Source organism: Syngnathoides biaculeatus, chromosome 2 (assembly GCF_019802595.1).
Source record: "Syngnathoides biaculeatus isolate LvHL_M chromosome 2, ASM1980259v1, whole genome shotgun sequence".
Taxonomy (NCBI): Eukaryota; Metazoa; Chordata; class Actinopteri; order Syngnathiformes; family Syngnathidae; genus Syngnathoides; species Syngnathoides biaculeatus.
Window position 1 is genome coordinate 5,526,685 of NC_084641.1, and position 13,299 is coordinate 5,539,983.

The following is a 13,299-nucleotide window of genomic DNA, read 5'->3' on the forward strand; positions in this document are numbered from 1 at the left end:
TCCAAGGAAATTAGTAGAAATGATTGTATGTATTCAATTCATTTAGGTCAAAAACAAAATAAATGAAAGTAATGCAACCTTTTCCTTTTAAAATATTTGCAAAATTTATTAGTCTGATGTCACAATGATACAAAAAATGTATTTTGTAAAAACTCAGAGAGCAACAATGATGAAATAACATTGGATCAAGCTTTTTTTTTTTTAATGTCAGTTACCACCTAATAAATACTTCTCTCCAAGTACCACCCTATAGACCAATATTAAAGTATAGTAGCCCCAAGTGTTCATCTAAAAATGAAGCAGTAGTTGTATTTCTGAAAGTTTTATTTAATATTATTGTAAGTCACTGTAACATGATGAACATTTTTACCATTAAGACTCTGCTTAAACACACACAAAAAAAGATTCAATCATTTTAATGATTCATTTAAAAAGGATTACATGCAAATGTTAAATCAAATTTGGATGGTAACAACATGTTTGAAAACAAACTATTAAAATGTTAAATGCATATATATTGAACTAAAAACTTAAAGCTAAATACACCTGAACTGTACTTACATGTACTGTACTGAAATAAAAACAAAAAGTTTAAACCACTGTAACATTATATACACTTTGAACATTTAATTCAGTATTTTTTTTTCTTTCACATAGAAGTTAAATCAGCTAGTGTACCACTATTGGTACTTGTACCACACTTGAGAATATAGTCACATTAAATTAAGGCCGTAGCCTACATCCCCAACGCACGCTGTATGAAAATGGACAAACGTTGGATAACATCTTCATTACATGCTGAACTTTGACATTACAGAAGGTTTTGGCACACAATCGCCAAGCCAGACCGCCTGCAAGGACTTCCCTCATAAGTCGTTTTTCCGTCTGTTTTCTCCTATTTGATGCAGCCTAAATTGGGATGGGAGAAAGGAATCGCTAAATTTTTAATTAACTTCATAACATCTGCACTTGTGCTTTGAGAGAGCAGCGAGCTTTCCTTTTAACCTATTCCAGCACATTTGCACACCAAGGTAAAAATCTTGATGCTGGCACTCTTACAGAAAGGAAGAGGAAAATCAAAAATGGAAATGAACTCTCACTTGTGTGTGCGCAGATCAAAGAGACAGAAATAGTCAACTTTTTGCCACTGCTTGATATCCTCCCCACAAAAAAGAAAAGAAAAAGTAGGGAGGATCAAGATGGATGAATCAGTTTGAATTAAGAGAATTCTTCAGTTGTTCAATCAACATTTATCCTCCCCAGTATGATGCACATTTGCTTCTAAATTGACACTCAGCAAGTTGTCCTGACAGCTCTGATGTTGGGGGTTTGAGTCTGGGCTGCGGCCTTCCAGTGTGAAGTTTGCATGTTCTCCCTTTCCTTGCATGCTGTCCCCCGCCGCCAGTCACCGACCATTTTTCCTCACACTTACAGCACCCCTGCTTGTGGGTAAGACACAGTGAGGTACGGGGGGATTGGGACATTGCCAGTGTTTATGGTTTTGTATTCATAAAAAGTAAAGTAAGTATCTTTCGGCTTGTCCCTTTCGGGGTTGCCACAGCGTGTCATCTCAGATGAACGCACATATATGTTTGGCACAATTTTTACGCCGGATGCCCTTCCTGACGGAACCCTTCTCAGGGAGTGGAGGCATATGCCACCAAAATTGATTTCAAGATAATATTTAGCTTCATTTTTTTTTCATCTTAAATTGAAAGTTTGCAAATTGAATCTGGACTATAGATGGAAATAATTTTTGGGGATTTTTAATTTTTTTTTGTCCTCTTTGACGTTGCCCTGCCATTATTTATCTTTTTTTTTTTTTGGGTTAGATCACATTTGATCACCTGAGATTTCGGTTTTGGAGAACTACATTAGAGATCAATGGTGGGTTAGAATCTTTATGTGTGGTGTTCTGTGTTGAGATGATCAGTGCACACCACACACAACACGACCAAAACAATGAAATCCCTGCTGCCCCAGTTCACTTTGGGCTAGGTACGAGAGGTTATTGATGCACATTGTTCTTTGCTTCTTTAAAACGTTCCACCTTTGAAACAAAGTAACTTCAGTTGAATTTAATTCAGTACTTACCCAACGTTGGGCGCTATATGCCCTGCTTACACTAACAACTTGGCTCTGGAAATTGAGGGTTTACAGTTGGCAAATAAAAGCACAGTTAAGTGGTGCAAATTTAGCAATTTGATTGCTATTACTAGCTACTTTTCCAGCCACTCTTACGACTATTTTTCAAAAACGCCATTAGAATATTTAGTTCCCACTAAAACTGACATTTGTGGAATGGTTGACACTCTTGTTCTAAATGACAAAAGAGCAATTGTCAAAGACATTGTTTATATTTATACAGTACATTTCAGAAGCATGTTGGAAACTTTTGTACCGAATATTGGCTTCCAAATATTTTTGGAAGGTTGCCTTGCCAGATTTATCTGCTGAAAGTTTTTAACTGGGCCAAAATAAAAGTAGGAGGAATTGCTTTAGTATGGTTGTTTTATTGGCACACCGACCCCATATGTGGGGAAAAAAAAATAAAGTATTGGAAATTATTTTTCAGATTTCCAAGAATAGAGAAATAAATATAGGAGCATTCCAATCGGGGTGAACTAATAGCCATGTGATTGGTTGTCTTAAAGTGCGGGTGACATCCCTATAAACATTCTAAAATAGATATTGTAATGAAAAATAGATATAACAGTATTCCCTTCAATGTCTATACGAAAAAAAAAGTGAGCGGAGAGCGCGTCATCCATGCACAAAGTTGTGCAATAGAGTGTCCCTCGACATCCAAGTGGTCGCCATATTAGTCGCGTCATCTGTCCTTGACGTCATCGTCACTTCCACCGTTGAAAACGCGCAGTGCCTGCTACCATGGAAGCCGAACAACTGAGATATTTGGATTTTTCCAACGCCCCTTCTGACACGGAAGCTCTTTTCGAAAAGGACAACACCAGACAACCGAGTGAAGTTACCGGGGCAATATTACACTATTTTTTCGAGCCCTCAGGGCAATATTACACTATTGTTTCGAGCCATATTCAGATGATATGCCATCACGGCCAAACCGCATCCCGTCCGATCCAATTCTGCGGTGGAGTTGAGCCATAGAGGCTTATCGCAGCCGGCTGGTGCGGCTTATGACGGAGCCGAGCGGAGCCACTTTGTGTTCACAGTCGAGCTGGTGCAGTTCATGCTCGCACGTGACTGAGTAACGCATTCTCGGCTGGGTTCTTCAGAGCCGCCCCCGTCACAAAGCCCAACGCACAGCCTTCGTGGAAGATGCCGAACGCGGCGCCTCACCCGGTGTGGCTGAGTTTCGGCCCGCCGTGCTATATAAGGAGGGGGTGGAGCAGAGCTATGTTGCAGGCTGAGTGAGACATTGTTGGCTGGGCGACGCGCACATCGACACATTTCATACGCGTATCTTTTGTTACATTATGAGAGTGACTGATGACGTGTTGCTCCCCAAACTATTTTTTTTTTTTTAGTAGCTATATACACACCTACCTGTTATTTGGAAACCACGAAGCTCTCGTCCTTTGCACCCGTGCAATCCATTTTTCACAACAAACAGGGTCTCTTTCAAACTTATGAAGGGTGATTCAATTCTCCCGAGTGTTCAAGCAATGTCCAGCAATGCAACGAGCCGGCATTTTGGCTAACACGAAGGAACAACGAGCTACCTTCGCGGAGGTAAAACTAATGGAAACAAACGAGTCCACGAGGGGGCGCCACTGTCCTTTACGTCACTCCCTGTTTCTTCTCGACAACAAATTCCTAAGAGGATTTTCATGGCGGGAGTTACAAAAAGCTGTATACGTCAAAATCATGTTTTGTGGTGAACAAACACATGGGGCCATATTGGCTGTGGGTTTTTCATTAATAATATACCAAAAATCATCCGTTTGTCGACACTTGACCTTTAAGCTTTTGTAATCAACGATAGTACTGTAATGGTTTGAGAGCTTACCCTACCCTGAGAAAGCCCGATCTCGTCAGATCTTGGAAACTCAGCGGGTTTGGCTCTGGTTAGTACTTGGATGGGAGACCGCTCGGGAATACCAGGTGCTGTAAGCTTCTCTCCCCGGCGAGCATGCAGAGGGGTTGCGGCTGGAAGGGCATCCGGCGTAAAACTGTGCCAAACAAATATGGATTCATCTGAGATGACACGTTGTGGTGACACCTAACGGGACAAACCGAAAGTAAAAGAAGTAGAAGTTAGACAGTGCTGTTTTGGTAGCAGCCAAAGTCACAGAAGGGAGTCAAGATCAGCACATTCGTGTTGATTGCTTATTACCAATGTATCAGATGAGCAGAATTGTAGTTAAATTTGATGTGATCAGGATTTGGTCCTAGCCTCTCATGGTAGAGAAGATCCTGCGAAACCCGAGAAGCCCGGATGGGCATCCACAGGTGATATCACCTCACAAACACTAAAGCTAATTTGACAAATCTTCCTTTGATGAAGCTCACACAATGCTGTCTCATTAGGAAACTACTTGAACCTGTGCGTTTGTGTCACGTAGCTTCTTCTATACCTGAGTCACATGACAGATGCGTTTGGAGACGGAACGCTTCATTTTCGTGCATTTGTTCTCCCGCTTTCTTCCATTAGGGGGCACCGCTCCCATGTTGTATTTAACCCGCACTATCCCTGTGGTTTCATTCACCTACATAGAGTAAATGCATCTCCAAACTTTTGTTTAACCGCAGTCTCTAATTTGTATTGAGGATTTTTATTGTAAATACACATTAAAAATGGGTTAAAAAATAAATAACAGACAAGCAATATAAAATGTATATGTACATCTTGGGTGGCACGGTGGCACAGCTGGTAAAGCGTTGGCCTCACAGTTCTGAGGTCTCTGGTTCAATCCCAGACTCGCCTGTGTGGAGTTTGCATATTCTCCCCGTGCCTGTGTGGATTTTCCCTGGGCACTACGGTTTCCTCCCACATCCCAAAAACATGCAACATTAATTGGACACTCTAAATTGCCCCTCGCTGTGATTGTGAGTGTGGCTGTTTGTCTCAATGTTCCCTGTGACTAGCTGTCAACCAGTTCATGGTGTACCCCGCCTCCTGCCCGTTGACAGCTGGGATAGGCTCCAGCACGCACCACAACCATTGTGAGCATAAGTGGCAACGAAAATGGATGGATGGATGTTCATCTTGCCTTCCAAATATTTCCTGTTATTTATTGGAGAAACCCTTGTTGGCAAGCACAGTTTTTTTTTTTTTTTTTTTTTTTTGTTTTTTTTTGGCAGCGGTCACCATGTCTTCCAAACATTCTGACTCAATCTTTACAAAAAGTATCCCTCAAATTTCTTGGCAGCCACTGAGAAACTCAAAGCATTAGCTTCCTCCAAAGGTTTTCTATTGTGTTGAGACTGACTTGGCCACTCTATGACCTTAGTATGCTTTTTCTTGAACCCATTGTGGGTCATTGTAATGCTGAAAGACTCATCAAGAGGATTTTTTCATTAAAGATTTTACAATAACCCTGACCAGAACGAAGAGGTCAGAGGATATAACTCCAATGGACATTTCCGAACTGTCAATCACTCATACAATAATAGCCAATCAGATAGCCGCATTGTCTTAACCCCTGGCTTGACACGCCCCTGCCGCCATGTTGTCCCACAAGCAATCCTGGTTGTCAGTAGCGTGCGCTTGGAAATGTTAATCTCACGAAGAAAATGGTCCTCAGGTCCGTTTGGGGAGCGTGTAATTGTGATGAAAAATATCCTGCTAGATTACAAGGGGCCCGGTTGATTCCTTTTCCAAAGCCTAAAACACAGTTGACGAAGTGTCTACGATGGATTAAGGCTCGCGAAAGACCGCAGGTACAAGTAAATGTGAAAAATATCAACAAAAACAAGTTGGTACGTTCAAAGGTAAGTGCGGGAAAAGTATCTTCTCTGAGTTTGATTTAATTATTATCAGTGCTTTACACATTCCAGGAGAACAACTTTCACTTTGTTAGTAATGAAGTGTGTAATGTTTTATGCAAAAGAGTCGGGTTAATAATACGTAAATGCGCAATGTCATGCAAAAGAAATGTCTATCTGCCTATTTGTATCACATCAGACTTTTAAGACAGAGCACCGGCTTTGATTACTAGCCAAGTCAAACTTTTTCATCTGGTGACTATGGTGGTTAATCACCATTGTTTAAAGTGGGGGTGAGATCCCTTGAAACATTCTAAAATAGATAGTCTAATGAAAAATACATACAACAGTATTCACTTCAATGTCAATACAAAAAAAAAGTGAGCAGAGAGCGCGTCATCCATGCACAAAGTTGCGCAATTGATTGTCCCTCGACATCCAAGTGGTCGCCATATTAATCGCGTCATCTGTCATTGACGTCATCGTCACTTCACGTTGAAAACGCGCAGTGCCTGCTACTATGGAAACCGAACAGCAGAGATATTTGGATTTTTCCAACGGCCCTTCTGACACGGAAGCTCTTTGCGAAAAGGACAACACCATACAACCGAGTGAAGTTACCGGGGGAATATTACACTATTTTTTCGAGCCCTCAGGGCAAGATTACACAATTGTTTCAAGCTATATTCAGATAATATGCCATCACGGCCAAACCGCATCCCGTCCGATCCACTTCCGCGGGGGAGATGAGCCATCGTGGCTCATCGCAGCCGGCCGGTGTGGCTTATGACGGAGCCTAGCGGTGCTGCTTTGTGTTCACAGTCGAGCCGCCGCACTTCATGCTCGCACGTGACTGAGTAACACATTCTCGGCTGGGTTCTTCAGAGCCGCCCCCGTCGCAAAGCCCGACGCGAAGGCTTCGCGGAAGATGTGACCGCTGAGTTTCGGCCCGACGTGCTATGTAAGGAGGGGGTGGAGCAGAGCTATGTTGCAGGCTGAGTGAGACATTGTTGGCTGGGCGACGCGCACATCGACACATTTCATACGCGTATCTTTTGTTACATTATGAGAGTGACTGATGACGTGTTGCTCCCCAAACTATTTTTTTTTTTTAGTAGCTATATACACACCTACCTGTTATTTGGAACCCACGAAGCTCTCGTCCTCTGCACCCGTGCAATCCATTTTTCACAACGAACAGGGTCTCTTTCAAACTTATGAAGGGTAATTCCATTCTCCCGAGTGTTCAAGCAATGTCCAGCAATGCAATGAGCCGGGATTTTGGCTAACACGAAGGAACAACGAGCTACCTTCCCGGAGGTAAAACTAATGGAAACAAACGAGTCCACTGTCCTTTACGTCACTTCCTGCTTCTTCTCGACAACAAATTCCTGAGAGGATTTTCATGGCGGGAGTTACAAAAAGCTGTATACGTCAAAATCATGTTTTGTGGTGAAAAAACACATGGGACCATATTGGCTGTGGGTTTTTCCATTAATAATATACCAAAAATCATCCATTTTATGACACTTGAGCTTTAAATGCACTTGTAGAAAATCGAACCTAACTCACTTATAAAGACTACAATGATATTACTCATGATCTTTCCAAGTTAAAAGTACTCACCCTGCTTTACATGTGCAGTACGATTCCACTATTTCATCCTGCAGGATTTCAATATAATGTTTGTGAGGCCATTTTGCTGTAATTCTCTCACTGCGTCCTGCTATGTCCAAAATCTTAATTCTGTGTACATATCCATGCGTGAAATAGTTGAGACTTCTCTGTAGAACTCTCTTGTACAAGTCTGACGCATTTGGCAAAAAACATACCGCAATACTATCTGGAATACCCGATAGCGAATCGTCACCATTTTGGAAAATTGTGTGACATGGCAACTGTAGCTACCCTTAGCTAGTTGCCAGAGCTTAAGATCGCCAGTCCGAAAGATCAATTCTAACGTATTTATACTGGCTTCCGGTCAACTTTAGTATAGATTTTAAAGTTCTGCTACTGGTCTATATATCACTAAATGGTTTAGGTCCTGAATACATGGAAGATGGCCTCTGAGATTGTCTGACTCAGGTCTGATAAAGGCGTGCAGGGTCCAAAACATACACGGTGAAGCATTTAGCTATTATGCTTTGCACAAATGGAATACGTTTCCAACAGAAGTGACGTCAGCCCCAAGTCTGAATGTTTACGAATTCAGGTTAAAAACGCTTCTTTTTTTCTCAGGTGTTTTAGAGTACTTCCACTTTTCAACATTTCTTAGACTGTACACTGTTTTAATTCTACTTTCATTTTCCAACATTTCTATTTATTTGTATTTGAATGCTTTTGATCATGTAGAGCACATTGAGTTACTTTGTGTATGAAATGTACGATACAAATATATTTGCTTTGCTTAATACTTGGCTCTGATAAATTGGACCGTACAGTGGCCTTGAGCTCAAAAGTGGTCTAAAACATGTTTCCACCTCCCATCTTGACAGTTGTTGTAGTGTTCTTTGGATCATGCTCAGATTTATCACCTTTCAAACGCAGCAGTTCTTTGGTGCCATAAAACCCAACTTCGGTTTCCTCTGACCACAGTACTTATCCCTAACCCTTCAAAGTCATTTTGATGCTCACTTGAGTGCCTTCTTGAGCAGGTGTCACTTGCAGGCACAGAAGGATTTCAGTCTATTACGTGGCAATGAGTTATTATTTCCTTGGTGACAAAAATCCCAATTACCTTCAGAACACTCACAAGTTCCTGCCGCATACTTTGTGGCTGCTGACTTGCATTCCTCTGATCAGCGTCGCTCTTTGAGGCAAGATCTTGCATGGAGCTCCAGACAGAGGGCACGTGAGAACCTCAGACAGGTGTGCTTCATACAAATGAAAATTGATATCACGAATCTGTAGGAGCCGCAATTCTAGCTAAATTGTATGGGATGGAATACTAGTTTTATTTGTAATTATTTGTTTTAAATGTCTTTTGAACTATATGCTATCTTTTACCAGAATCAATAAAAAAAGCATCAAAATAGAAGTTTCTTAGCCAGTAACCAAACATATATATTTAGAAGGTCATTAATTTGTTATTGTCCAACTGTTTTTATTTGTTTTTGCAAAAACATACTTTGACTTTAAAAAACAGCAAAAAAAAAAACAAAACAAAACAACAGCAATAATAATAATAATAATAATAATAATTGGAGTCTCAAATTGTCCTTATGTGTGATTGTAAATGTGAAAACTTGTTTGTTTCTATGTGCCATGCGATTGGCTGGCAACCAATTCAGGGCATAGCCCGCCTCCTCTCTGAAGATAGCCTGGATGGCGCCCACGATCCAAGTGAAGGTACGTGGTATGAAGATAAATGATTGTTGAAATAAATACATGTTTGCAGCTCATGGACAGTGTTTTTATTTTGTCGATTGACATTAAAAAAATTGGTCATCACGATTGGTGTTGACACTGATTTGCCACACAAATGAGAATCACAAAATATTCCCATTGCTGTATTACTGACGGTGGACGAGGTTTATTTTTGTATCTACTCTTTAACATCCAGCAGTGTGTGTTCGCTTTCATTAGCGTTGTCAACAAGCCCAGGAGAGTTTCAATGCAGCCCAGTGAAGTGGGCGTGTGTACGCGGGGGCACGTCGAGGCTTTGTCTGCCTGTTCGGTTAGGCCATCAGATAACAGGCGGGACAATGGCGCTCCATTCTGAGGGCTCTCTAGAATGAGCAGGAAGCAGCGGTGAGCGCCTTTGCCGAGGCTTCTGGGGGACTCCCAGGGGTCCACTCAGCCCTGACGGAGCACGCCTCTGTTGAATGGCTGCGGAGACTGAAAGGAAATGAGAATCTATTGGCCACCCAGCTGGAGCCACGCTGCTCTTTGATGCTGCGCTTGAGGAGCATAGGCCAGTTGCAAGGGAAAGGTGGCAAGAGGTACAAAGGTTAGAGGAGAAAGATCTGATGGGGTCAGCTAAATTCATATTTACATTGTTTGCAATGTAATACATGAACTTCACTTCCAGAAAGTTGTCAACTATAGTTGAGCTGAATATTTCAGGTTGTATGATGCATAATGAGCCTTGCTCGAACATACCCAAAGCTCAAGACACTGGGGTGTGGTGACTCTTTTCACAGCAACTTGCACAAGTGACTGTGCAAGTGGCAAACACAGCGCCATAATGGAGTTGCACATATATGCAGGAAAATCCTCACCTCTTGTCTAAATTGCTTTGCTGTAACGCTGCAAGATTAGTTTTGATACAAGATTTCATCCCGATGGCTGTAGGACAAGTAGTTGGCACCGCAGCTGGTTTCAGTCTCTGCCCAACTACACAAGGCTTTCTGCTCAGTCTTTCTCAAAACAAGCAGGTTTGAAGTGATTAGCACAAAATTTGGAATTCTTACTAGGCACCCGTGGCAGACCGCATTTCTCTTCCCGTCAACTTAATTTCCCCATCCACTGGTCACAAACTAAGGACAACGTTATCGGATAATCTTGTAAGATTTACGATTGTCTATATTGGATGTGCTCATCAGGAAGGGGCTAAACTGAAGCAAAAACAGGCCAATTACCTTTATGTGTGGACTAAATCTAAGGGGTACAATGCAGAGCGTTGAAAATAGATTGATTACAATTGCATGGAAGAAGGAAGAATTTAGGTTTCTAACTTTCTTTGACCGCCCACCACTGGTTTAGTTTATTATTTCTTACACTAAATCGACTTTCCTTCCCTAACTTACATCATACATGGTGTCAAAGCTGACCAAAGAATATGAAATATTACCATCTCCTCGAGTTAAGTTCTCCATTTGAATGCAACACGTGTACAGAACTGCTCTTTGTAGACGGGGCTGCTTGTGGGATGACGCACTTCCTAGCACATGCGACAGCATTGTGCAGCTCTGGTACACAACATTGACACAACCTTGAACCACAATATGAGACTCCCCCGCAGTATTGTCCAGTCCGCTGGATTCAAGAATCACTTTCAACTGTTACGGTGACATAGGTACTGTAGTTATGTAAGACAAAGATGAGTCTCTTTATTTGTGCAGGTTTTCTTGATGATGAAAATGTAATTGAGCTGAAAATAAGTCACGATTAGTGTCAGAATGTTAACTGGACTTGCTTTGCCCTGTGACGCGTACAAAATTGTATTATTGACTGTTTATTCATAAGGTGAATAATCTTTCCTTCCAAAGATTGAATAATTCAGGTGGATGCCTTGAATCATTTCAAGTATTTTATCATTGACCCAATACATTGTAAATGTGCATGTACCTCATAAATTCTTGTATTGCAAATACTTCGATTACTTGTGATTACTGTACACCAGGAGTGCCTGACTCATTTTTGTCGCGGGCCACATTTTAGTTACGGTTTCCCTCTTGGGCCTTTATGACTGAAACCATAAAAATGTTTATTTGCCTCATGATATTTACACATAACTTTTATGGGTAATGGGTTTTTCATCTGTTGTTCATGTTTGGTAACACAAAAATGCTTATAATTTCTCAATGTTATAGTTTGTGATATGACAATTTGAAATTTTGATACCGATTTAAGAATCATGTAAGTTGACACACGTGATTTGCCTTTGCGGGCACATAAAATCATGTGGAAGGCCGGATCTGGCCCCCATTTCCTTGACTTTCACACCTGTGTTGTACAGTTTCCATTTACTGTTTTAAATGTTTGAACGAGTTGTGTGTAATATGGCTGTCATTGGAAAAGAGATCTTGCTCTCAACTGGCGCTGCCTGAATAATAATAAAAATAATCATAAAACGGTCGAATTGAACATGGGTGAAATTAGTCATGCTTCACTCATTACTTCAGTATTTGGTCTTGTGCGTGAGACTGGCGGAGTGGATCTTTAAGAGCCACTCCTGCAGCCAGTCTTACCTCACAGAGAGTGCAGGGGGCCGATGTTGTGCTGCTCTTATTGCTTTAAAAATGATTCAGTGATCCTAAATGTACAGATTCTGTACTGGACCCATATGGGTTTTTTAATATAACCACCCAGTTAGTATTTTAAATGGCTACATTACTGGAATGAGAGAATGAAAAGATTTACATGCTATTCAATAAACCTGTGCATACTTCTGAAAAATTTGTAATAACTACCAGTAGGTACATCGCTTGACTTCGGTTGAAAGGCAGACAACACTGTGGACTGGTCGGCAGTCAGTCACTGGGCACATAAGGAGACAACCGTTCACGCTCACACTCAGTCTACACCAATCAGCTGAGTGATTACTACACCATCAGTGACCACTTTTATTTTCAGTTTTTATATTTTTCTAATAATGTATCCTAACTACTTTTAAATAAGGCTTGAGCAAAATCAACTCTCATCAAAATAAATCATTCAATCACTTAGGTGGCATAGTGGTTCAGCTGGAAAGCGTTGGCCTCACAGTTCTGAGGACCCAGGCTCAATCCCAGCCCTCCCTTTGTGGAGTTTGCATGTTCTCTCCGTGCCTGCATGGGTTTTCTCCGGACACTCCGGTTTCCTCCCACATCCCAAAAATATGCAACATTAATTGGACACTCTAAATTGCCCCTAGGTGTGATTGTAAGTGCAGGTGTTTGTCTCTATGTGGCCTGCGATTGTCTGGCAACCAGTTCAGAGTGTACCCCACCTCCTGTCCCTTGAGAGCTGGGATAGGCTACAGCACTCCCCGCGACCCTTGTAAGGATAAGCGGCTAAGAAAATGGATGGATGGATTCAGTCAATCATGATTATCATTGTCTAAACAAAAATTTCACATACCACAATGGTATCCTCATGCCCTTTGGAGCAAGCTTGTATGCCACTGGAGCTTCACGTTTGTGCTCCAGCATGGAAGAGAGGATGTTGCATCACTGCACTGCCCCCACATGGGACGTGCACCATATTGGGTGGAGAACATGGAGACTTGAACTCAGAACTGTGCGCGTGATCACTACCAGGCTCACCTTCCGGCCTGTACAATGCCAGCACTCACACACCAAACATTTGAGGCTAGACAAAAGAGAGGAAAAATAAATAAATGAAGTTTTGCATTACTCTTCTGTATATTGCCATGAAATTAAGAGCTCATGCAAGCAAACAATGGGTGCCCCCCCCCCCTGCAGAAGCATTGTATCTATTTATAGAAATGAACACTGTAATTACTGTAATACTTTATTCCATTTTTATTTTCAACCCTTGGCCATAAGGTAGATGAGTATAGACCAGTATGATCCTCACCAGCCAATTCTTGTTTTTTTCCCCATAATTGGAAATTATTGACTTGGGAGCACGCGGGGGTGTGTCTTTTCCCTTGTTCTAAATGGCTCTTGAATAGGAATTGTGAACCTGGAATGGCGCTTCGGTGGCGGCTTTTGCTGTTGAGCTGTG

At 41.6% G+C, this 13,299-nt stretch overlaps 1 long non-coding RNA gene across 1 annotated transcript; it reads right to left on the reverse strand.

Moving 5' to 3' along the window:
* Positions 1-284: 284 nt before the first annotated feature.
* LOC133505591 (uncharacterized) lies at positions 285-4,442 on the reverse strand. The gene is made up of 3 exons (XR_009796296.1): positions 4,316-4,442; positions 3,994-4,201; positions 285-1,439 (listed from the first exon to the last, which is right to left on the reverse strand). It is a non-coding gene; the product is annotated as an uncharacterized LOC133505591 (long non-coding RNA).
* Positions 4,443-13,299: the final 8,857 nt, after the last annotated feature.